This window comes from Oryctolagus cuniculus, chromosome 12 (genome assembly GCF_964237555.1).
Source record: "Oryctolagus cuniculus chromosome 12, mOryCun1.1, whole genome shotgun sequence".
NCBI classification, from domain to species: Eukaryota; Metazoa; Chordata; class Mammalia; order Lagomorpha; family Leporidae; genus Oryctolagus; species Oryctolagus cuniculus.
The window spans coordinates 117,459,817-117,487,463 of record NC_091443.1 but is presented as its reverse complement, the minus strand read 5'-3'; the positions used below and the strand labels follow the sequence as shown (position 1 = coordinate 117,487,463).

The 27,647-nt window shown below is 40.8% G+C and overlaps 1 long non-coding RNA gene across 1 annotated transcript in view; it reads left to right on the top strand.

Moving 5' to 3' along the window:
- The window catches only part of LOC127485564 (uncharacterized), a 35,277-nt gene that overhangs the window by 5,340 nt on the left and 2,290 nt on the right, over nucleotides 1–27,647 (top strand). Inside the window, exon 2 of the long non-coding RNA XR_011381185.1 lies at nucleotides 19,669–19,718. This is a non-coding gene — a long non-coding RNA (uncharacterized lncRNA). The remainder of the gene's footprint in view (nucleotides 1–19,668; nucleotides 19,719–27,647) is intronic.

Here is a 27,647-nt window from a genome sequence, read left to right as displayed (position 1 = left end):
TCATTATTGGACAGGATAGAAAATCTCTCTCGTGAAAATGAATTTTAAGGAAGAATCAAAATGAAATGCAGAAACTAGTAGAACAGAAAAGTGTGCTAGTGAAGAGAAATCAAAATGAAATGAAGAACTCAATAGATTAAATAACAAACACATTAGAGAGTCTAAAAAACAGAGTTAGTGAAACAGAAGAGAGATTATCGGACTTAGAAGACAGAGAACAGGAAAACATACAGTCAAACCAAAGAAAAGAAGAGGAAATTAGAAATCTAAAAAATATTGTCAGGAATCTTCAGGATACTATTAAAAAACATTCAAAAAATTCAAAAAATTCAAGTTCTAGGAGTTCCTGAAGGCATGGAGAGAAAGGATTAGAAGGCCTTTTTAGTGAGATATTAGCAGAAAATTTCCAGGTTTGGAGAAGGACAGAGACATTCTAGTACAGGAAGCTCATAGAACCCCTAGTAACCCCTAGTAAACATGACCACGACATGTTGTAATTAAACTCACCACAGTGAAGCATAAAGATCCTAAAATGTGCAACAGAGAAACGTCAAATTACTCTCAGAGGATCTCCAATCAGACTCACAGCTGACTTCTCATCAGAAACACTACAGGCTAGGTGGGAATGGCAAGACATAGCCCAGGGGCTAAGAGAGAAAAATTGCCAGTCCAGAATTTATATCCTGCTAAGCTTTCATGTGTGAATGAAGGTGAAATAAAGACCTTTCATAGCAAACAGAAATTGAAAGAGTTTGTCGCCACTCATCCAGCCCTGCAAAAGATGCTTAAAGATGTGCAACACTCAGAAACACAGAAACATGGCCATCAATATGAAAGAAGGTAAAGGAAGAACACCTACCAGTAAAAGAGCATAGGAAGCTCAAAGCATATACTAGAAAATATCTTTGGGAAAATGGCAGGGCAAAGTCACTATGTATCAATAGTCAAATTAAATGTTAATGGACTTAACTCGCCAGTCAAAAGGTACAGACTGGCTGAATGGATTAAGGAACAAAAACCAACTATTTGCTGCCTACAAGAAACACATCTTTCTGACAAAGATACATGAAGACTGAAAGTAAAAGGTTGGAAGAAGATATTCCATGCCAACAGAAACCAAAAAAAATTAGCAGGTGTAGCCATATTAATATCAGACAAAATAAACTTTAATAGAAAAACTGTTAGGAGAAGACAAAGAGGGGCACTATATAATGATTAAGGGTTCAATTCAACAGGAGTATGTAACTATTATAAATGTATATGCACCTAATTACAGGGCACCAGTCTATTTAAAAGATATGTTAAGGGACTTAAAGGGAGACTTAGATTCCAATACAATTGTACTGGGGGACTTCAATACTCCACTCTCAGAAATAGACAGATCATCAGGACAGAAGATGAAGGAAACAGCAGATTTAATTGACACTATTGCCCAAATGGATCTAACAGATATCTACAGAACTTTCAATCCTACATCTAAAGACTTTACATTCTTCTCAGCAGTGCATGGAACCTTTTCGAGGATTGATCACATATGAGGCCATAAAGCAAGTCTCAGCAAATCCAAAAGAATTAGAATCATACCATGCAGCTTCTCAGACCACAGCAGAATGAAGTTGGAAATTAGCAACTCAGGAACCCCTAGAAAGTATGCAAACACATGGAGACTGAACAACAGGCTCCTGAATGAACACTGGGTCATTCAAGAAATCAAAAGAGAAATCAAAAACCTTCTGGAAGTAAATGAGGATAACAACACAACATATCAAAACTTATGGGATACGGCAAAAGCAGTATTGAGAGGCAAGTTTATAGCAATAGGTGCCTATATCAAGAAATTGGAAAGGTACCAAATAAATCAGCTTTCAGTGCATCTCTAGGACCTAGAAAAACTGCAGCAAACCAGACCCAAATGTAGTAGGAGAAGAGAAATAATTAAAATCAGAGAAGAAATCAACAGGATTGAATAAAAAAATTACAAAAAATCAGCCAAGCGAAGAGCTGGTTTTTTTGAAAAAATAAAAAAAAAAATTGACATCTCATTGGCCCAACTAACTAAAAAAAGAAGAGAAAAGACCCAAATCAATAAAATCAGAGATGAAACAGGAAACGTAACAACAGACACCACAGAAATAAAAAGAATCATCAGAAACTACTACAAAGAGTTGTATGCCAGCAACCAGGAAAATCTATCAGAAATGGATAGATTCCTGGACACATGCAATCTACCTAAATTGAACCATGAAGACAAGGAAAACCCAAATAGACCCATAACTGAGACAGAAATTGAAACAGTAATAAAGGCCCTCCCAACAAAGAAAAGCCCAGGACCAGATGGATTCACTGCTGAATTCTACCAGACATTTAAAGAAGAACTAAATCCATTTCTTCTCAAACTATTCAGAACAATTGAAAAAGAGGGAATCCTTCCAAATTCATTCTATGAAGCCAGCATCACCTTAATCCCTAAGCCAGAGGAAGATGCAGCACTGAAAGAAAATTACAGACCAATATCCCTGATGAACATAGACGCAAAAATCCTCAATAAAATTCTCGCCAATAGAATACAACAACACATCAGGAAAATCATCCACCCAGACCAAGTGGGATTTATCCCTGTTATGCAGGGATGGTTCAGTATGTGCAAATGAATCAATGTGATACACCACATTACCAGACTGCAGAAGAAAAATCATATGATTATCTCAATAGATGCAGAGAAAGCATTTGATAAAATTCAACACCCTTTCATGATGAAAACTCTAAGCAAATTGGGTATAGAAGGAACATTCCTCAATATAATCAAAGCAATTTATGAAAAACCCATGGCCAGCATCCTATTGAATGGGGAAAAGTTGGAAGCATTTCCACTGAGATCTGGTACCAGACAGGGATGCCCACTCTCACCACTGCTATTCAATATAGTTCTGGAGGTTCTAGCCAGAGCTATTAGGCAAGAAAAAGAAATTAAAGGGATACACATTGGGAAGGAAGAACTCAAACTATCCCTCTTTGCAGACGATATGATTCTTTACTTAGGGGAGCCCAAGAACTCTACTAAGAGACTATGGGAACTCATAGAGGAGTTTGGCAAAGTGGCAGGATATAAAATCAATGCACAAAAATCAACAGCCTTTGTATACACAAGCAATGCCACAGCTGAGAAAGAACTTCTAAGATAAATCCCATTCACAATAGCTACAAAAACAATCAAATACCTTGGAATAAACTTAACCAAGGAGTTCAAGATCTGTACGATGAGAATTACAAAATCTTAAAGAAAGAAATAGAAGAGGATACCAACTAATGAAAAAATCTTCCATGCTCATGGATTGGAAGAATCAACATCATCAAAATGTCATTCTCCCAAAAGCAATTTATAGATTCAATGCAATGCCAATCAAGATACCAAAGACATTCTTCTCAGATCTAGAAAAAATGGTGCTGAAATTCATATGGAGGCACAAGAGACCTCGAATAGCTAAAGCAATCTTGTACAACAAAAACGAAGTTAGAGGCATTACAATACCAGATTTCAGGACATACTACAGGGCAGTTGTAATCAAAACAGCATGGTACTGGTACAGAAACAGATGGATAGACCAATGGAACAGAATTGAAACACCAGAAACCAACCCGAACTTCTACAGCCAACTTACATTTGGTCAAGGATCTAAGACCAATTCCTGGAGCAAGGACAGTCTATTCAATAAATGGTGCTGGGAAAACTGGATTTCCACGTGCAGAAGCATGAAGCAAGACCCCTACCTTACACCTTACACAAAAATCCACTCAACGTGCATTAAAGAACTAAATCTATGACCAGATACCATCAAGTTATTAGAGAACATTGGAGAAACCCTGCAAGATATTGGCACAGGCAAAGAGTTTCTGGAAAAGACCTGGGAGGCACAGGTAGTCAAAGCCAAAATCAACTATTGGGATTGCATCAAATTGAGAAGTTTCTGTACTACAAAAGAAACAGTCAGGAGAGTGAAGAGACAACCGACAGAATGGGAAAAAATATTTGCAAACTATGCAAAGATAAAGGGTTAATAACCAGAATCTACAAAGAGATCAAGAAACTCCACAAAAACAAAACCAACAACCCACTTAAGAGATGGGCCAAGGACCTCAATAGACATTTTTCAAAAGAGGAAATCCAAATGGCCAACAGGCACATGAAAAAATGTTCAAGGTCACTGGCAATCAGGGAAATGCAAATCAAGACCACAGTGAGGTTTCACCTCACCCCGGTTAGAATGACTCACATACAGAAATCTACCAACAACAGATGCTGGCGAGGATGTGGGGAAAAAGGGACACTAACCCACTGTTGGTGGGAATGCAAACTGGTCAAGCCACTATGGAAGTCAGTCTGGAGATTCCTCAGAAACCTGAAGATAACCCTACCGTTCGACCCAACCATCCCACTCCTTGGGATTTACCCAAAGGAATTTAAATTGGCAAATAATAAAGATGTCTACACCATAATGTTTATTGCAGCTCAATTCACAATAGCTAAGACCTGGAACCAACCTAAATGCCCATCAACGGTAGACTGGATAAAGAAATTATGGGATATGTACTCCTTAGAATACTATACCGCAGTAAGAAACAATGAAATCCAGTCATTTGCAACAAAATGGAGGAATCTGGAACACATCATGCTGAGTGAAATAAGCCAGTCCCAAAGGGACAAATACCATATGTTCTCCCTGATTGGTGACAACTGACTGAACACCAAAAAGGAAACCTGTTGAAGTGAAATGGACACTATGAGAAACGGGGACTTGATCAGCCATAGCCCTGACTGTTAATGAACAACTTAATATGTTATCCCTCTTAGTATTTGTTTTTGTCTGTTGTACTTAATACTATTGGTTTAATTCTGTAATTAATACACAGTTATTCTTAAGTGTTAAAAATTAACTGAAATGTGATCCCTGTTAAACATAAGAGTGGGAATAAGAGAGGGAAGAGATGTACAATTTGGGACATGCTCAAGCTGACTTGCCCCAAACAGTAAAGTTAGAAAGACACTAGGGGATTCCAATTCAATTCCATCAAGGTGGCATGTACCAGTGCCATCTCACTAGTCCAAGTGATCAATTTCTGTTCACAATTGATCATAATGAAAGGACTGAGAGTCAAAGTGAGCACATAAACAAGTCTAGTGTTTGCTAATACTACTGACAGAATAAAAAAGGGGAGAATGATCCAACATGGGAAGCAAGATACACAGCAGACTCATAGAATGGCGGATGTTCTAAACAGCACTCTGGCCTCAGAATCAGCCCTAAAGGCATTTGGATCCAGCTGAAAAGCCCATGAGAGTATTTCAAGCATGGAAATTCAAGACACTCTGGCAAAAAAATGACCCAAATGAAAGATCTCTGTGAGTGAGATCCCAGTGGAAAGAACAGGTCTTCAAAGAAGGAGGTACCTTTCTCTGAAGGGAGGAGAGAACCTCCACTTTGACTATGACCTTGTCTAAATAAGAGTCGGTGAACTCAAAAGGCTTCCATAGCCTTGGCAACTCATGACTGGAGCCAAGGGAGATTACTGATGCCATAAACAGGAGTGTCAATTTGTAAAGTCAACAACAGGAGTCACTGTGCACTTACTCCTCATATAGGATCTCTGTCCTTAATGTGCTGTATGTTGTTATGTAATGCTATAATGAGTACTCAAACAGTATTTTTCTTTTTTTAACTTTTATTTAATGAATATAAATTTCCAAAATACGTCTTATGGATTACAATGGCTTCTCCCCATAACGTCCCTCCCACCCACAACCCTTCCCTTTCCCACTCCCTCTCCCCTTCCATTCACATCAAGATTCATTTTCGATTCTCTTCATATACAGAAGATCAGTTTAGCATACATTAAGTAAAGATTTCAACAGTTTGCTCCCACACAGAAACATAAAGTGAAAAATAATAGATGATATTTAAATGATGATGAATTCAGATCAGACCTATTGTCATGTTTAATCCCAGTGAGAGTCAAGTTGGGAATTGTTAATTTTTTTTTTTTTTACAGAAGATCAGTTTAGTATACATTAAGTAAAGATTTCAACAGTTTGCACCCCCATAGAAACACGAAGTTAAATATACTGGTTGAATACTCGTTATAGCATTAAATCTCAATGTACAGCACATTAAGGACAGAGATCCTACATGAGGAGTAAGTGCACAGTGACTCCTGTTGTTGACTTTGCAAATTGACACTCCTGTTTATGACATCAGTAATCTCCCTTGGCTCCAGTCATGAGTTGCCAAGGCTATGGAAGCCTTTTGAGTTCTCCAACTCTTATCATATTTAGACAAGGTCATAGTCAAAGTGGAGGTTCTCTCCTCCCTTCAGAGAAAGGTACCTCCTTCTTTGAAGACCTGTTCTTTCCACTGGGATCTCACTCACAGAGATCTTTCATTTATTTATTTATTTATTTATTTTTATTTATTTATTTATTTATTTATTTTTGCCAGAGTGTCTTGGCTTTCCATGCTTGAAATACTCTCATGGGCTTTTCAGCCAGATCGAATGCCTTTAGGGCTGATTCTGAGGCCAGAGTGCTCAAACAGTATTTTTCATTTTGTGTTTCTATGTGGGTGGAAACTGTTGAAATCTTTACTTAATGTATACTAAGCTGATCTTCTGTATATAAAGAAAATTGAAAATGAATCTTGTTATGAATAGAAGGGGACAGAGAGCGGGAATGGGGAGGGTTTCAGATGGGAGGGAAGTCATGGAGGGGGAGCCAATGTAATCCATAAGCTGTACTTTGGAAATTTATATTCATTAAATAAAAGTTTTTAAAAAAGAGTATATGGAATTAATTTTAATTAGGACAATATCACGAGAAGTATGGAATTAAATTGCAGGTTAATTTTGGTGTAAAATTTTATTGAAAAACATGCATGGTTATTTCATACTAAACAATGTCCATGAATTGTAAGGCCTTTGCATTTATGGGTTTAAATATATTTCAACCCAAATGAACATATTTCAATTTCATGTTCCAGAAAATATGTGAAACCCCCTCATATTTGTTCATTTTATTTTCTGCCATGAGGCCCAAATTCAGTCTGCCCAGTCCTGTCTCCTATTTTCAGTGAATCGTCTATGCTTTGTGCTGTGTTGCAAGTTATGTAATCATAAGCACATTCTAATATAAACACATTTCCATTAATCCCAAATGCTTCATATTATCTATAGCACTCCTCATTTACCATCATCCCCAGCACAGGCATTAATCTAAACCTATCTCCAGAGATTGACCTTTCCTGGACATGTCATAATGGGAAATGGGATGTTTGAGTATATGGGGATGGCTTTGCATTTCTTCCCTTTCTTTGTCTTTTGAATTGCATTATTTTCTGATCTATAATTTGATTGTCAAATTGTATAGCAGTATAAAAGATATACTAAACATTGCTTTCTTTACATATCAGTATTTGGGTTGCTTTCACATTTGGTTTCATAAATATTGCTTCAGTATTCATGTGCCTGTGGATTGTGTCTCTCTTAGTGGCATGCCTGGCAGAGAAACTGCTGAAGCAATAAATAATCCCATGTAGAAATTGCTTGGAAACTGCCAAATTATTTTTAGAGTGGCTGCAATATTTTACTGGAAATGTATGAGGGTTCCCTGTTCTCCACATCCATGTCAACATTCATCTATAGTGAATCAGAGTCATTTGACTTAATAAGAAGTGTTATTTCCCTAAGGTTTTGATTTACATTTCCACAATGATTTATATTAAGTATAGTTTTTTAAAAGATTTATTTTATTTATTTGAAAGACGGAGTTACAGAGAGAGGTAGAGACAGAGAGAGAGGTCCTCCATCCACTGGTTTACTCCCCAGATGGCTGGAACAGTCAGAGCTGTGTTGACGCAAAGCCAGGAGCCAGGAGCTTCTTCTGGGTCTCCCACATGGATGTAGGGACCCAAGGACTTGAACCAACTTGCACTGCTATCCCAGGCCATAACAGAGGGCAGGATAGGTAGTAGAGCAGCCAGGACTAGAACTGGCACCCATATGGGATGCTGGCACTTCAGGCCAGGGCTTTAACCCACTGCACCACAGCACTGGGCCCAGAAGAATATACTTTTGCAGTATTAAAATCTCTTACTGAAATCAATGCTTCATTTAAAAATTGTATGTTTTTTTTTTTGTAATTTTTCAGTATAAAATTCAAGTTTTGTGGGGCTGGCGCCATGGCTCACTTGGTTAATCCTCCACCTGCGGCACTGGCATCCCATATGAGTGCCAGGTTTTAATCCAGGTTGCTCCTCTTCCAGTCCAGCTCTCTGCTGTGGCCTGGGAAGGCAGTGGAGGATGGCCCAAGAGCTTGGGCCCTGCACCTGCATGGGAGGCCAGGAGGAAGCACCTGGCTCCTGGATTCGTATCGGCATAGCTCTGGCTGTAGTAGCCATTTGGGGGCAGAGCCAACATAAAGAAGACCTTTTTCAGCCAGCACTGTGGCTCAATAGGCTAATCCTCCACCTTGCGGCGCCGCACACTGTGTTCTAGTCCCGGTTGGGGTGCCGGATTCTGTACCAGTTGCCCCTCTTCCAGGCCAGCTCTCTGCTGTGGCCAGGGAGTGCAGTGGAGGATGGCCCAAGTGCTTGGGCCCTGCACCCCTATGGGAGACCAGGAAAAGCACCTGGTCTTGGCTTTGGATCAGCGCGATTTAAGTTTAATCAAGTTTTTTTTTTTTCTTAAATTTCTTGTGGTATTTTCACTCTTTGATGCTACCTTGAATGTTATTGTTAATTATACTTTTAGAATGTTCATCACTGTTAAACAGAAATATAATTGATACTTATATCTTTATATTCCACAAAAATACTGAGTTTTACTGTATTTTTGGAGTGGGATTTTAGTGACTTCCTCAGAATATATGTTACATATAAGACTATGTGTTCAATATTACAAGTCAATTTTGCTCTTTTGTTTGCAATCTGGAGCTTTATTCTATTGCTTTGTTCATTTTTTTGGTAGAATCATCCACTACACTGTTGAATAGAAGTGTTAAAAGTAGCAGTCTTGCCAGCGCCACGGCTCACTAGGCTAATCCTCCGCCTAGCGGCGCTGGCACACTGGGTTCTAGTCCCAGTTGGGGCGCCGGATTCTGTCCCGGTTGCCCCTCTTCCAGGCCAGCCCTCTGCTGTGGCCAGGGAGTGCAGTGGAGGATGGCCCAGGTGCTTGGGCCCTGCACCCCATGGGAGACCAGGAAAAGCACCTGACTCCTGGCTCCTGCCATCGGATCAGCGCGGTGCACCGGCCACAGCGTGCTGGCCGTGGCGGCCATTGGAGGGTGAACCAACGGCAAAGGAAGACCTTTCTCTCTGTCTCTCTCTCTCACTGTCCACTCTGCCTGTCAAAAAAAAAAAAAGTAGCAGTCTTATTCCCATTTTACAAGAGTTTATTGTAAATTTCCCATAGGTGCCATTTCTGTGGTGGAAGTTTGCCTCAGTTAACAGTTTATTTGGGGTTTTAATCATAAATTGAATTTAGTCAATTTTTTTCTTTATTGATGAGGTATTCAAATCTTGATTTTCTGATTATTACATTAAATATTTACACTTAATATTTTTATTTTTTAATTTGAGAGGCAGAGAGAGCTAGAACCCCTATCTTCTGGTTCACTCTGCATAGGTCTGCAATGACAGGTCTGGACTGGAAACCAAATCCTGGCCTCCAATGTGGGTGACAGGGTCCCAGTTACATGTTCCATTCCCACAGCCTCCCATATTTTCCATTGGCAGGCAGCTGGTTTCAGAAGCCAGAGGTGAGATTTGAACATAAACACTGCAGTATGCAATGCAGATATCTTACCCAGACTCTCAACTGAGACCAAATCTGTGCCTGTATGTCTGGTTTTGTTCAAATATCACACTGTTTAGATTACATTTGCTTTTGAATTAAGAGAATGTGAGGCCTTTAACTTTGATCTTATGTTCAAGAATATTTGGGTATTTAAATACTTTGACATTCCATATTAATTTTCTGTATAGTTTTTTAAATTTTTGACTAAAAATAACTATTGGGATATTATGAAGAATGATATGAATCTGTAGATCACTAGGAACATTGATTTATTACATATATTTTATAATCCATGAACAGAGTGTATATATATACATTTATTTGTGTGATCTTTAATTCATTTCAGTAATCTTTTATAGTTTTCAATGTTTAGGTATTTTATTTCCTTGGTTAAGTTTATTCCTAAGTATTTTATTACCTTTGGTGCTTTTGAAATTGAATTGTTCTCTTGATTGCTTTAATTTATTTATTTTTGAGAAGAGCAAGATAAGATGGCGGAATAGGAAGGGAGCACACTGATAGTCTGGGGAGAGATAGTTTAATAAAAGTGGAGATACTGCAGGTTCAAGGAAGAGTAGGGGAGGAAACAGCAGAAGAAACTCTTCCGGAACGCGTGACTCACAGCGGACCTGCGTGGACAGCGTGGGAGCCCACAGTTTGGGACATCAGCGGCAGACTCAACACACCAGCGCTGGAACGCGAGGTGAGCCGAACCTCAATAGCCCGAGACACCGGCAGGCAAGCGGAGAGAGGAGACTAGAGGGAACGACCCCCCGGGGGGGGGGGAAGTTCACAAGGCTAACTGGAAGAGAGAGAGAGAAAAAAAAAAAAAAGGGTGACTAGTACGGACACGGGTTTCTCTCTCTCCGCTCACCTCTCAAGGGCGAGCAAGACAAAGAGCAGGCGCCATCTTGGACATACGTCATAAGCAGAGCGACCTCAGGTCTGCACCGGCCCTGAGCCTAGCAGAAAACCCTGACTCTGGGCGGGGCGAATTAACAGGAGATTAGGACCTAGTAAATTTGTGGTGCTACTGAACTGAGACTGTGAAAAAAGAGACGGTGGGGGAGAGAACTCACGGAATTCACGTGAGCACTCTCCAGAGACGCTACAATTCCGTAACTTTGGCAACCCAGTGGGAGGCTGAAGGAGAATTTGAGCCCACTCTGAGGGCCGAACAGATTCCCTGTGGGGATCTTGGGAAAGAGCTTCCGATCTCTGGCTCCTGTGGGTATATCATTTGCCTGCTAACTACCTCCAACTTCATTCAGCTGTGCGGAATTACTTCCCTTTTGAATCAAAAAAAAAAAAAAAAAAAAGAGAGAGAGAGATTTACCACGCCTAACCTGGGAGTGTCACCTTTGGCACACCAAACAGAGCTCTCAGGCCACACCCATCTCAAGCCCTAAGGCTCCATCAAAAACAGATAGTCCACTTAATCTAGAGTCATAGTATAACAAGAAAAAGCACCACAGTGAAGAAACCAAATATCTCCAATATGCCAAATAACAAACGCAAAAACCGAGGTAATAAAAACAAGGAAGTCACCATGACGCCCTCAAATGAAAAAGACACCCCAATTCAAGATTATGAAGATGATGACATAGAAGAAATGCAAGAAGCAGATCTCAAAAAATTGATAAGAACATTAAGAAGTTCTCAAAAACAAATTCTGGAACTACACAAATCCTTAATGGACAAGATAGAAAATCTCTCTCGTGAAAATGAAATATTAAGGAGGAATCAAAATGAAACAAAACAACTAGTACAACAGGAAACTGTGATAGTGACTGAAGTGAAGAATTCAATAGATCAAATGAAAAACACAATAGAGAGCCTTACAAACAGAATGGGTGAAGCAGAAGAGAGAATATCGGACTTAGAAGACAGAGAACAGGAAAGGATACAGTCAGACCAAAGAAAAGAAGAGGAAATTAGAAATCTGAAACATATTGTCGGGAATCTTCAGGATACTATTAAAAAAACCAACATTCGGGTTCTAGGAGTTCCTGAAGGCATGGAGAGGGAGAAAGGATTAGAAGGCCTTTTTAGTGAGATATTAGCAGAAAATTTCCCAGGTTTGGAGAAGGACAGAGAAATCCTAGTACAGGAAGCCCACAGAACCCCTAATAAACACGACCAAAAGAGATCCTCACCACGACACGTTGGAATTAAACTCTCCACAGTGAAACATAAAGAAAGATCCTAAAATGTGCAAGAGAGAAACGTCAGATTACTCTCAGAGGATCTCCAATCAGACTCACAGCTGACTTCTCATCAGAAACTCTAAAAGCTAGGAGGGAATGGCGAGATATAGCCCAGGTACTAAGAGAGAACAACTGCCAGCCCAGAATATTATATCCTGCAAAGCTATCATTTGTGAATGAAGGTGAAATAAAGACTTTTCATAGCAAACAGAAATTGAAAGAATTTGTTGCCACTCGTCCAGCCCTGCAAAAGATGCTTAAAGATGTGTTACACACAGAAACACAGAAACACGGTCATCAATATGAAAGAAGGTAAAGGAAGGAAACCAAGGAAGGAAACCTCACAGCAAAAGATCACAGGGAATTCAAAGCATATATTAGAACTTATCTTTGGCAAATGGCAGGGCAAAGTTACCACTTATCATTAGTCACTTTGAACGTGAATGGCCTGAACTGTCCAGTTAAAAGACACCAATTGGCTGATTGGGTTAAGGAACAAAACCCATCTATATGCTGCTTACAGGAAACACATCTTTCCAACAAAGATCCATACAGACTGAAAGTGAAAGGCTGGAAAAAGATATACCATGCCAACAGAAATGAAAAAAGAGCGGGCGTAGCCATCTTAATATCGGACAACATAAACTTTACCACAAAAACTGTTAAGAGAGACAAAGAGGGACACTATATCATGATTAAGGGATCAATTCAACAGGAAGATATAACAATTATCAATGTATATGCACCTAACTACAGGGCACCAGTTTATCTAAAAGATTTATTAACGGACTTAAAGGGAGACTTAGACCCCAATACAGTAGTACTGGGGGACTTCAATACTCCACTCTCAGAAATAGACAGATCATCCGGTCAGAAGATCAACAAGGATACAGTAGATTTAAACGACACTATAGCCCAAATGGATCTAACAGATATATACAGAACTTTCAATCCTACAGCTAAAGATTTTACATTCTTCTCAGCAGTACATGGAAGCTTCTCTAGGATTGACCACATACTAGGCCATAAAGCAAGTCTCAGCAAATTCAAAAGAATTAGAATCATACCATGCAGCTTCTCAGACCATAAAGGAATGAAGTTGGAAATTAGTAACTCAGGAATCCCTAGAGCATACGCAAACACATGGAGATTGAACAACATGCTCCTGAATGAACAATGGGTCATAGAAGAAATCAAAAGAGAAATCAAAAACTTTCTGGAAGTAAATGAGGATAACAGCACAACATACCAAAACTTATGGGACACAGCAAAAGCAGTGTTAAGAGGAAAGTTTATATCAATAGGTGCCTACATCAAGAAATTGGAAAGACACCAAATAGATGAGCTTTCAATTCACCTCGAGGATATAGAAAACCTACAGCAAACCAGACCCAAATCTAGTAGGAGAAGAGAAATCATTAAAATCAGAGAAGAAATCAACAGGATTGAATCAAGAAAAACATTACAAAAAATCAGCCAAACGAAGAGCTGGTTTTTTGAAAAAATAAACAAAATTGACACCCCATTGGCCCAACTAACTAAAAAAAGAAGAGAAAAGACCCAAATCAATAAAATCAGAGATGAAAAAGGAAATGTAACAACAGACACCACAGAAATAAAAAGAATCATCAGAAATTACTACAAGGACTTGTATGCCAGCAAACAGGGAAACCTATCAGAAATGGATAGATTCCTGGACACATGCAACCTGCCTAAATTGAACCAGGAAGACATCGAAAACCTAAACAGACCCATAACTGAGACAGAAATTGAAACAGTAATAAAGGCCCTCCCAACAAAGAAAAGCCCAGGACCAGATGGATTCACTGCTGAATTCTACCAGACGTTTAAAGAAGAACTAACTCCAATTCTTCTCAAACTATTCAGAACAATCGAAGAAGAGGGAGTCCTCCCAAATTCTTTCTATGAAGCCAGCATCACCTTAATTCCTAAGCCAGAGAAAGATGCAGCACTGAAAGAGAATTACAGACCAATATCCCTGATGAACATAGATGCAAAAATCCTCAATAAAATTCTCGCCAATAGAATGCAACAACACATCAGAAAGATCATCCACCCAGACCAAGTGGGATTTATCCCTGGTATGCAGGGATGGTTTAATGTGCGCAAGACAATCAATGTGATACACCACATTAACAGACTGCAGAAGAAAAACCATATGATTATCTCAATAGATGCCGAGAAAGCATTTGATAAAATACAACACCCGTTCATGATGAAAACTCTAAGCAAACTGGGTTTGGAAGGAACATTCCTCAATACAATCAAAGCAATCTATGAAAAACCCACAGCCAACATCCTATTGAATGGGGAAAAGTTGGAAGCATTTCCACTGAAATCTGGAACCAGACAGGGATGCCCACTCTCACCACTGCTATTCAATATAGTTCTGGAAGTTCTAGCCAGAGCTATTAGGCAAGAAAAAGTAATTAAAGGGATACAAATTGGGAAGGAAGAACTCAAACTATCCCTCTTTGCAGATGACATGATTCTGTATTTAGGGGACCCAAAGAACTCTACTAAGAGACTATTGGAACTCATAGAAGAGTTTGGAAAAGTAGCAGGGTATAAAATCAATGCACAAAAATCAACAGCCTTTGTATACACAGACAATGCCATGGCTGAGGAAAAACTTCTAAGATCAATCCCATTCACAATAGCTACAAAAACAATCAAATACCTTGGAATAAACTTAACCAAAGACGTTAAAGATCTCTACGATGAAAATTACAAAACCTTAAAGAAAGAAATAGAAGAGGATACCAAGAAATGGAAAAATCTTCCATGCTCATGGATTGGAAGAATCAATATCATCAAAATGTCCATTCTCCCAAAAGCAATTTACAGATTCAATGCAATACCAATCAAGATACCGAAGACCTTCTTCTCAGATCTGGAAAAAATGGTGCTGAAATTTATATGGAGGCACAAGAGACCTCGAATAGCTAAAGCAATCTTGTACAACAAAAACAAAGCCGGAGGCATCACAATACCAGATTTCAGGACATACTACGGGGCAGTTGTAATCAAAACAGCATGGTACTGGTACAGAAACAGATGGATAGACCAATGGAACAGAATTGAAACACCAGAAATCAACCCAAACATCTACAGCCAACTTATATTTGATCAAGGATCTAAAACTAATTCCTGGAGCAAGGACAGTCTATTCAATAAATGGTGCTGGGAAAATTGGATTTCCACGTGCAGAAGCATGAAGCAAGACCCCTACCTTACACCTTACACAAAAATCCACTCAACATGGATTAAAGACCTAAATCTACGACCTGACACCATCAAGTTACTAGAGAACATTGGAGAAACCCTTCAAGATATTGGCACAGGCAAAGAATTTCTGGAAAAGACCCGGGAGGCACAGGTAGTCAAAGCCAAAATCAACTATTGGGATTGCATCAAATTGAGAAGTTTCTGTGCTGCAAAAGAAACAGTCAGGAGAGTGAAGAGACAACCGACAGAATGGGAAAAAATATTTGCAAACTATGCAACAGATAAAGGGTTAATAACCAGAATCTACAAAGAGATCAAGAAACTCCACAAAAACAAAACCAACAACCCACTTAAGAGATGGGCCAAGGACCTCAATAGACATTTTTCAAAAGAGGAAATCCAAATGGCCAACAGGCACATGAAAAAATGTTCAAGGTCATTAGCAATCAGGGAAATGCAAATCAAGACCACAATGAGGTTTCACCTCACCCCGGTTAGAATGGCTCACATGCAGAAATCTACCAACAACAGATGCTGGCGAGGATGTGGGGAAAAAGGGACACTAACCCACTGTTGGTGGGAATGCAAGCTGGTCAAGCCACTATGGAAGTCAGTCTGGAGATTCCTCAGAAACCTGAAGATAACCCTACCGTTCGACCCAGTCATCCCACTCCTTGGAATTTACCCAAAGGAATTTAAATTGGCAAACAAAAAAGCGGTCTGCACCCTAATGTTTATTGCAGCTCAATTCACAATAGCTAAGACCTGGAACCAACCTAAATGCCCATCAACGATAGACTGGATAAAGAAATTATGGGATATGTACTCTTTAGAATACTATACCGCAGTAAGAAACAACGAAATCCAGTCATTTGCAACAAAATGGAGGAATCTGGAACACATCATGCTGAGTGAAATAAGCCAGTCCCAAAGGGACAAATACCATATGTTCTCCCTGATCGGTGACGACTGACTGAACACCAAGAGGGAAACCTGTTGGAGTGAGGTGGACACTATGGGAAATGGTGGCTTGATCAGCATAGCCCTGACTGTTAATGAACAACTTAATACATTATCCCTCTTAGTAGTTTTTTTTATCTGTTCTACTTAATATGACTGGTTTAGATCTGTAATTGATGCACAGTTATTCTTAAGTGTTGAAAATTAACTGAAATGTGATCCCTGTTGAACATGGTGGTGGGAATGGGAGAGGGAAGAGATGTATAATTTGGGACATGCTCAGGCTGACTTGCCCCAAGTGGTGGAGTTGGAAGCATACCAGGGGATTCCAATTCAATCCCATCGAGGTGGCATGTACCAATGCCATCTCACTGTTCCAGGTGATCAGTTTCAGTTCACAGTTGGTCATGGTGAAGGGACTGGGAGTCAAAGGGAACACATAGACAAGTCTAGTCCCTGCTAACGCTAACCGATGGAGTAAATAAAGGGGAGAGTGATCCAACATGGGAAGTGAGATACTCAGCAGACTCATAGAATGGCAGATATCCTAAATAGCACTCTGGCCTCAGAATCAGCCCTAAAGGCATTCGGAGCTGGCTGAAAAGCTCATGAGAGTATTTCAGGCATGGAAAGCCAAGACACTTTGGCAAAAGATCTCTGCGAGTGAGATCCCAGTGGAAAGAACAGGTCATCAAAGAAGGAGGTACCTTTCTCTGAAGGGAGGAGAGAACCTCCACTTTGACTATGACCTTGTCTAAACAAGATAAGAGTCGGAGAACTCAGAGGGCTTCCATAGCCTTGGAAACTCATGACTGGTGCATAGGGAGATTACTGATGCCATAGACAGGAGTGTCAATTGGTAAAGTCAACAACAGGAGTCACTGTGCACTTACTCCTCGTGTAGGATCTCTATCCTTAATGTGCTGTACATTGAGATTTAATGCTATATCGAGTACTCAAACAATATATTTCACTTTGTATTTCTATGGGGGTGCAAACTGTTGAAATCCTTACTTAATGCATACTAAACTGATCCTCTGTAAAAAAAAAAAAAAAAAGAAAAAAAAAAAGAAATTATCAATTCCCAACTTGACTCTCACTGGGATTAAACATGACAATAGGTCTGCTCTGATTTCATCATCATTTAAAAAAATCATCTATTATTTTCCACTTTATGTTTCTGTGTGGGAGCAAACTGTTGAAATCCATACTTAATGTATACTAAGCTGATCTTCTGTATATTACGATAATCGAAAATGAATCATGATGTGAATGAAAGGGGAGAGGGAGTGGGAAAGGGGAGGGTTGTGGGTGGGAGGGACGGTATGGGGGGGAAGCCACTGTAATCCATAAGTCGTACTTTGGAAAATTATATGCATTAAATAAAAGTTTAAAAAAAAAAAAAAAAAGAGAAGAGCAAAAAAAAAATTTATTTATTTTTAATTTTTTATTTATATAAGGTGAACAAATTTCATGTGTTTCATATATTCAGATTTAGGAACAAATTGATACTTCCTATCCTACCCTCTCCTGCTCAGGCTCCCAACCTTCTTCCCTCCATTATGATTTTACTTTTAATTTTTACAAGACATACTTTCAGTTTATGTTATAATCATGTTTGACCCTCCACAAAGTGAAGGATTCAAGAAATAGAATGTAGAAGAAAACCACTGTTCCTTGAGAGTAAAGAAAATGTTATAAACAATAATCTCAAAATGCAAATTTTGCTCCTACACATTACAGCTTTTATACTCTGTATATTAGTAATATATATCAAGGAAAACATACAATATTTGTATTTTTTGAGACTCACTTATTTCACCAAGCATGATGGATTCCAGTTGCATCCATTTTATTGCAAAAGACAGAATTTCATTCTTTTTTGTGGCTGAGTAGTATTCCATAGTGCATAGATACCATATTTTTTTATCCAGTCATTACTTGATTGGCATCTGGGTTGATTCCATATCTTAGTTATTATGAATTGAGCTGTAATAAACATGGGCATACAGGTAGCTTTAATATGCCAATTTAACTTCTTTTGGGTACATTCACAGTGTGGGATGGCTAGGTCATATTGTAGATATACTGTCAGATTTCAGAAGAATCGCTATACTGCCTCTAATAAAGGTTGCACTAGTTTACATTCCCACTAAAAGTGTACTAGGGAACTTTTCCCCCCTACATCCTCACCAGCAGTCATTGCTTCATATTTTTTGTATGACAGCCATTCTAACTCTGGTAAGGTGTAACCTCATTGTGGTTTTTATTTGCATTTCCTGGCCAACAGCCAAGAGTTTCTTCTGGGTCTCCCACAAGGGTGCAGGGGTCCAAGGACTTGTGCCACTTCTACTGTTATCCCAGGCCATAGCAGAGAGTCGGATCGGAAGTGGAGCAGCCAGGACTTGAACTGGCACTCATATGGGATGCCAGCACTTCAAGTCAGAGCTTTAACCTGCTGTGCCACAGATCGGTGCAGCTTCGGCCATTGCAGCCATCTGGGGAGTGATCCATCAGATGGAAGATCTCTCTGTGTCTGCCTCTCTCTAACTTTGTCTTTCAAATAAATAAAATAAAGCTTAAAAAAAAAGAATAACTAAAAAAACCTGTATGGTTATCTCAATAGATGCAGAAACCATTTGATAAAATACAACACTCTCTCAGGATGAATAAACAAACAGTTTTCATTCTTCTATTTGTTATTGTGATGTGTCACATTTGTTAATTTGCATATGTTGAACCATTCCTGCATACCAGGGATACCACTTGGCCCAAGTGAACAATCATATTTTGTTCATCTGTGATACTGGTTTATAATTCTCTTTGTTGTATGTTTTTCTGGTTTTGGAATTAAGGTTATGCTGGTCTCATAGAAGCAGTGTGGGAGAATTTCCTCCATCTCAGTTGTTTGAAAAAGATTGAGAGGAATTGGAATTCATTTTTTTGTAAAAGTTTGGTAGATCTCAGCATGTTACCATCCAGTCCTGGGCTTTTTCTATGTGGGGAGGGTCTTTATTTCTTATTCAGTCTCCATCTTGTTTATTGTTTTGTTTAGGTTTTCAGTGCCTTCATGCATCAATGTTTGGTAGTTTGTGCTGTCTATGAATCAATCCATTTCTTCTAAATTTCCCTATTTGTTGGCATATAGCTTTTTTCATAATTTCTGATGAATTTTATTTCTGTGGTATCTAACATTTCCTTTTTATTTCTGAATTTATTAATATGTGTCTTCTCCACTCTTTTTTTTTTAAATTATTTAGGCCTGTGGTGCATCAATTTTAATTTTTTCAAAAATAATTGCTCTTCATTTCACTGATCTTTTGTTTCTTTTTTGTTTCAATTTTATTTCTTCTTTAATTTTAAGAATTTCTTTCGTCATACTAACTTGTGATTTGGTTTATTGTTTTTCTAGGTTTTGAATGGATTGTTAAATCATTTGTTTGATCCTTTTCCAATTTTGAGGTAAGCACTAATTGCTATAAACTTAACTCTCAGAATTGCTTTTGCTGTATATCATAAGTTTTGACATGTGTGTTGTCATTTTCACTTCTTTCCTGTAATTTTTTATTTACTTTTTGATTTCTTCTATGACCCACAGTTCATTCAGGAGCAGGCTGTTCAGACTCCATGTGCTTGCATGCTTTCTAGAGTTTCTTATGTTCTTAATTTTCAGATTCATTCCATTGTGGTCAGAAAAGATACATGGTATGATTTCATTTTCTTTTAATTTGCTGAGATTTGCTTTATGGCCTAACATATGATCTGTCCTAGAAGGAGTTCCATGCACTGGTGATAAGAATGTGTATTCTGCAACTATGGGATGAAATGTTCTGTATATGTCAATTCTGTCACTTTGGTCCATAGTGTAGATTAGTTGTCTTCTTTGATTTTTCTTTGTCTAGTTGTCCTGTGTATTGATGTAACTGTGATATTGCTGTCGCCCATTACTATTGGATTGAAGTCAATGTTTCTCTTAAGATCCATTAACCTTGGTTTTTAAATAATCAGGCATTGGGGCTGGAACTGTGGCAAAGCAGGTTAAGCATTCCATATGGGCACTGGTTTGAGACCTCACTGTTCCACTTCTGATCCAGCTCTCTGCTGTGGCCTGGGAAAGCAGTAGAAGGTGGCCAAAGTCCTTGGGCCCCTGCATCCATGTGGGAGACCCAGAAGAAGCTCCTGCCTCCTGGCTTCTGATTGGCTCAGCTCTGGCCACTGGCCATTTGAAGAGTGAACCAGCAAATGAAAGAACTCTCTCTCTCTCTCTCTCTCTGTAGCTCTGCTTTTCAAATAAATAAATGAATCATAAAAAAATGAAAAGCAATCATGCACCTGGCATTGGGTACATATACATTTACCATAGTTTTATCTTTCTGTTGGATTGATTCCTTCATTAATACAAAATGCCTTTCTTTGTCTTGTTCAATAGTTTTTGCTTTAAAGTCTGTTTTGCATGATATTATCATGGATAATATTTCTCTTTTTTACTTTTTGTTATCATGGAATATCATTTTCCATCCTTTAACTTTCAAAGTCTGTATGTATCTTTGTAGCCGAGATGTGTTTATTACAGGCAGTAAAAAATGGATCTTGTGTTTTAATACATTCAGCTAGTCTGTATCTTTTTTTTTTTTTAGATTTATCCCTCCACTTGAAAGTCAGAGTTACACAGAGAGAGAAGGAGAGGCAGAGAGAGAGAGGTCTTCCATCTGCTGGTTCACTCCCCAATTGGCTACAATGGCTGGAGCTGTGCCAATCCAAACCCAGGGGCCAGGAGCTTCTTCAGGTCTTCCTCATGAGTGCAGGGGCCCAAGGACTTGGGCCATCTTCTACTGCTTTCTCAGGCCATAGCAGAGAACTGGATTGGAAGTGGAGCAGCAGGGACTTGAACCAGTGCCCATATGGGATGCTGGCACTGCAGGCAGCAGCTTTACCTACTACACCACAGTGCCAGCCCCTTGATTTATTTTATTGTTTTTCTTTTGGGAACTTCATGGTTTTAAGATTGAGTTAATCTTACTCCTTATTGTGATGCATGCTCACCACTTATCTAGACCGTATATGTAATTACTAACAGTTTTCACTGGGCACAACTAGTTTACAAAAGTCTCACACACTAACATGACATGCAAGAAGTTGTAGCTCATACTGATTATTAATACAGGACTGAGTTTCACCTGAATATCAAATGAAGCTGTTAGTTTCTCCAGACTCCTTCACTCTGTATTTTGCTGTCACTTGCTGCTATTCAGGGGTATTAGATTGTGGCCTGTATATTCCTGCTATTTTTCTGTGCCTCCGCGGTTCCCCCAACCTCCCTTGGGCCGGGACAAGGCGCAGCCCCAGGAACCCTGTGCCACCTGGCTGGCACATGGAGGCCCCGCCCACGGGCAGGGCAGCAAGCTCCATAGGCCCACGGCCAAGCCCGACCCTGCAGCCTGCCTGGACGGCCGGAGGCACAGAGTTGGGAGGGCTCCCCCGGCCAAGCCAAGGTTGGCACAGCGCACCCCCAAATCCTCCTTTGGCACTGCCCGGGAGGATGGACCTGGCTGCTCCTCAGCTGGCTGGCTCCCTCCCTCTGGTCGGGCATTGCAAACCCAGACCCACTTCTGGTCCCTGTATTCCTAGCTTGAGAATGCGCTGTCTAGGATTCCCAGCACCTGTGGCCTGTATGCCCCCCCTCTTGGCCATTAGTAGAAGCCAGGTGGCCTCAAGGCCTAACCACTGGTGTGAAGCTCCACTCTCATTCTAATGGGATTCACTGCTCCTGCTTCCCTGCCTGCCCTCCAGCTAAGTTTTAAAAGGAGCTGTTCCTGAACATGTGGTTCTCTGCTCTGTCTTGCTTCCTTCTCTCCTTTCCCCTTTCCTCTCAGCTGTTCTCATCTTCTGTCTCTAGCTCTCTCCTCTCTCCCTCTTTCTCTCCATCTCCTGGCCTCTATCTCTCACATTCTCCTTCTCCTTGTTTTCCTTCTTTGCTTCTCCCCTCTGGCCTGCTGCGTTTTAGTCAATAAATCCTTTCCCTTACTCCAGTGTTTGGTGTGTTTTGTGGTGACCTTACAATAAGGGAATCTCCACGAGAAGGAAACCTGAAAAATGGATGGAGTTTTTTAACTGCAATTTGGATGAGCAGAATAATCACAGCTAACAATCAATCAGAGGCTGGGGACAAAATCCTGTCTAGTTTGCTCTTGTAAAACAAAAATCCAGCTGAATAGTAGGATAGGCAAATTCTTTCTATTCTCATGATAAAACTAGAAGCTCAGAAGGGTGGGATCATTGCTTCCTCGATATTCTCATGATAAAGCTAGAAACTGCTAATAGACAGGTCCTGGGGAGAAGCAAGCATCTTGTCCACTCTTACAAGGACTCCCCATTAGGTCATCTAGTCCTTACACCAGCACCCCCTGCCTTAGAACCTCTTTATAAACCCCCAATCACCCTCCTCCAACAGCATGGTAGTCCTAATGAAAGCACCCTACATTCCCCTCATCTTGTGAGTAATATTTGCAGAAGAGTTTCAGAAGCCTACAGAAAAAAAGGAGATGATTTGGAAGGGCAGGCTTTTGACCCAGCTGACAGAGAACCCTCCCCCCAACTGAGGCAGAATGCACCTCCCACCTGACACCCTGGACTCCCCTGACTGGCTGGTGGGAGCTTCCTCAGAACAAAGTCTGAAAATCTGCATAATTATCAATTGAATAGACTCATTGTTTTATTTCTAGCCTGGTGCTCCAATTACCCCTGTCCCTTTAAACATCCTCTGTGCTGCACAGTTTGGTAGCAAAAGGCTTCTTTGGTTTGAGAGGACTTTCTTTCCCAAGACTGTAGCTGCCTTCTGGAAATATTTATTTATTGGAAAGTCAGAGTTACACAGAGAGGAGAGGCAGAGAGAGAGAGGCCTTCCATCCAATGATTCACTCCTCAATTGGCCATAATAGCTGGAGCTGCATCCATCTGAAGCCAGGAGCCAGGAGCTTCTTCGGGGTCTCCCACACAGGTTAGGGGCCCAAGGACTTGGGCCATCTTCTACTGCTTTCCCAGGCCACTGCACTGAGCTGGATGGGAAGAGGAGCAGCCGGGACTAGAACTGGTGCCCATATGGGATGCCAGCGCTTCAGGCCAGGGCATTAACCCACTGAACCACAGCACTGGCCCCTGGAATGTATTTTTCAAGTGGCTTAACCCTTTCACATTAGTAAGGAGGGCAATGGTCACTTGTACCTCCACCCCAGAGCTGCTCTTGAGCTAATATTTTAGCTGGGACTCTGGGGACATCCCAGCAGCTTCTGAGAGCACTTTCTCTCTGGGACTTTCTTTTATCTTCCTGCTGTGCATTAGCTACCTTGCAGGGAGTCCATGGCTCCCCTTTGTGCCTAGAGTCAACAGCTCAGAGACTGGGTAAGTTGAACCAGGGGCATACCTGCAATTTCTGCCTCTGCTCTTTGGGCTCATGGCATTTGGACCTGGTTTAGGTCATTTTTTGTGATACTGGTGTGTGGGAGACAGATTCTAAGATTTTTACTTCAGCCTCCCTGTGAGGAAATTTGGATATTTTTTGGAAGAGTTCTCATTTGATTGTTTGTATGAGGATTTCTTCCTCTTTGGTGAAATATGAGTGGTTCAATTTAATTTCCATCCAAAATCACCTTGAGTTGCATCGTGGCTGATTGGGCAAGATATAGTCAGGATCTTATGACTAAGAAAAAAATGGTGTTCTACTGTAATATTGCATGGCCTGCATATGTGTTAAATTTAAGAGAAGGTGGTTGTTAAGTGGAATTTTTAAATGTTTATTTTATTTGAAAAGCAGAATTACAGAGAGGCAGAGGCGGGGGGAGGGTGTCCTGTTAGGAAAAGAGTCACAGAATAGAGAGGAGGCAGTGTACCAATTTATATCCAGACCGAATTTATTCAGAGAAAATAAATCCGTAGAGATGGGTAACCAACTGCCACTGTCAATGTGCCCATGATGGAACACCTGACAGAAGGCCCTGACCCCCAGGGAAGGTGGGGGATGGGGGTGAGGTAGGGGGCAGCAAGCAGAGGGGAATTCCTGGAACTGGTCTTTCAGGTGGCTGTAAGGGGTGGAGTATGAAGACAATAGAGTGTGAGACCCAATTCAGTTTTTTTTTTTTTTAATTTATTTATTTACTTGAAAGTCAGAGTTACACAGAGAGGGAGAGAGAAGGCTTCCATCCTCTGGTTAACTCCCCAGATGGCCACAATGGCCAGAGAGGTACATCGATCCGAAGCCAGGAGCCAGGAGCTTCTTCTGGGTCTCCCACAGGGATGCAAGGGGCCCAAGGACTTGGGCCATCTTCCATTGCTTTCCCAGGCAATAGAAGAGAGCTGCATTAGAAATGGAGCAGCCAGTGAAGTAGGCAGGCATACAGGTTAAAATTGATCAGATTTATGAACTGGAAGACCACGCCTTCACCACGCTGCTGTGTGACCTCATCCCCCTACCTGGCCACACCTGGATGCCCACCAGCCAATCAGGTTAATTAACCACTCTCCTTTGGAAGTGGGTTAAAAGCTGGGCCACCCCTTGGCACAGCCAGCTTTTTTTCCCTGGCCTCTTGCTAGGAAGGGGGATTGCTGTAGCCCCACACCTCCAGGGCGCATGGCCTTTGGGCCATGTGCTCTAGGCTTCCTGGCCTAGATGCTCATCCACATGGCTGGTTCCTGGTGCTTGGTATGAACCCCTATTTACCTCTCTCTTAAATAAAGCTCTCACTCTCCTATGTATTTTTCTCACTAAATAAAAGCTTAAAATGTACCATGCTGCCTCATTTATCTGTGCCGGTATTTAGAATTCTCCTCTAAATATTAGGCAAGAACCCTCTTGGGCTTATTAATATTGGGGATTTAGTAATAAGCCCGTGGTGAAATCGTAAGGCACCCAAAATTCCAGTAGCACATGTGGCACCCTAGATAGCATTTCTAGGGAACTTTAAGGGGCCACATTTTAGTGTAAAATTTAGGGGGTCTTCTCCAATTTCACCAGAACTCAAACCGGTGCCCATATGAGATTCTTGCACTGCAGGCAGCGGCTTTACCTGCTATGCCACAGCCACAGTGCAGGCCCTCCAATTGTGTTTCAAGGACAAAGAATACATTCCAATGTTTATCTCTTTTGGGCAATGCAGGAGAATGGCTGCCCAAGCTTCAGTTCTACCTCTGTAGGGTTAAAAAGTTAAAAGCCGCTCCCCCCCACCTCCTCTGGTGAACTTTCCTGACCTCGTTAGACTTGCTCTGCATAGCCATCCTCTATAAAGTTAATTAGTCAGTAAATTACCCCAATGTGAGCGTAACCTTAGTTTCACCTAAGTAAGATAGAAGAAGTCACCGTATATCTCTTTGCCTCCTGGAACCCTGACCCCACCATATGGCCCTTATCGCCATTCAGCTGCATTCCTAGGTATCATCAAGGCAGTTCCTGCAACCTTGTTGTGTTTGTTGTGTGGCCCTCCCTTTTGGCAATAGGAGGCTTTTTGATACTCCCTGTATAGGCCATATGGTTCTCTGAGGTCTAATCAGGCCCTTACTCGATATCCTGTACTCCCTGTATTCATAAATCAACTGGTTGTAAAATCACTTAACCTGTATCAATTGTTTACTCTATACCTCTGTCTGATCTATGCAATGATTGATTTTCTTTGTTTAAACGTGTATAAAAACCCCAACCCAAGACTATTTGGGGCCGCTCGCCTGTACTGGGACGGGGGCCCCGACATGTCGGATCATCAATAAACCTTACCCTTTGTTAATTGCATGAGAGAAAGTCTCTTGGAGCATTTTTGGGGTGGCAAGAGCAATCCAACTCTAACACCTCAACCCAATAGTAGAGCAGAGACCTTGGGGCTCCCTGATCTCTTAAACATCTATTGTATGGGTCAGTGCCATGGCTCACTTGATTAATCCTCCACCTGCAGCACCAGCATCCCATATGGGCACCGAGTTCTAGTCCCAGTTGTTCCTCTTCCAGTCCAACTCTTCTGTGGCCCAGGAAGGCAGTGGAGGATGGCCCAAGTGCTTAGGAACCTGCACCCACATGGGAGACCAGGAGGAAGCACCTGGCTCCTGGCTTTGGATCTGCACAGCGCTGTCCATAGTGGCCATTTGGGGGGTGAACCAATGGAAGGAAGACCTTTTTCTCTGTCTCTCTCTCTCACCATCTGTGAAATAAATTTAAAAAATTTAAAAAAATCTATTGTAAATTTCCAGATGCCTCTGATAAAATTGACTATGAGGAACAAGAGTTAATAATGCAATAAAAGATGTTTCTCTAACAGAGTGCCTACTGAATATGAAATGAAGATATAATTATGTTTATGTATGTTAGTGTCCAGTACCATCACTGGGACTAGAGTTGCTTTCCGAGTTAAATGCTGAAGTAAAGTTTTCAGGTTTCCACTGAGGAACAATAGGGTTAACTGAGGTTACCAATAGAGGAAATAATTATATTCAGTTGATTGGAGCTTTTAAAAAGGAATTTTAACCATACTAAAGCCATCCTCCTTCCCTTTTCCTTTTCACATTTTATATAGCAAAAATCAATTACTGATACTGTATATTGCCTGAATTACTCTGGGGAATAGTAGCATTTGTATAATGGTGGACTTTTGCCCCAGTTAACAAAGAAGCCTTCACCCAACTGATGCTGAGCCCCCTGGTTAAGAGGCCTCATCAGAAAAAAAGCTTGGGCATTTACATATTGTCAATTAAGGTGACTCATTGTTTTATTTACCTTCCCCTGAAGCTACCCTTGTCCTTTAAGAAACCCTTTAGCAGTTATGGCTTGGGATAGCAGTAGAAGATGGCCCAAGTCCTTGGGCTCCTGCACCCAAGTGGGAGACCCAGAATAATCTCTGGCTCCTGGCCTCGGATTGACACAGCTCTGGCCATCACAGCCAATTGGGGAGTGAACCTTTGGATGAAAGACCTCTCTCTCTACCTCTCATTCTCTGTGTAACTCTGACTTTCAAATAAATAAATAAATAAATCTTTTAAAAATTTAACCTGTAACAGAGATATTACATTTTATATCAAGAGCTCTCTCTCTCTGGGGCTGTACTGTGGCATATAGAGCTGGACCTCCACCTGTAGTACCACCATCCCATGTGGGTACCATTTCATGTCCCTGTTGGTCCTCTCCTGCTCTGGATCTCTGCTTTGTGGCCTGGGAATGTGGTGGGAGATGCCCAGGGGGGCTTGGGACCCAGTACCCGTGTGGGGGATATGGGGGAGGCCCTGGCTCCTGGCTTTGGATCAGACCAGCCCTGGCCATTGTGGCCATTTTGGGGGTGGTCTTGCTGGTAGAGGACCTTTATCTCTGGCTCTCCCACTCTCTGTGGCTCTGTCTCTCAAATGGATAAATAAAATCTTAAA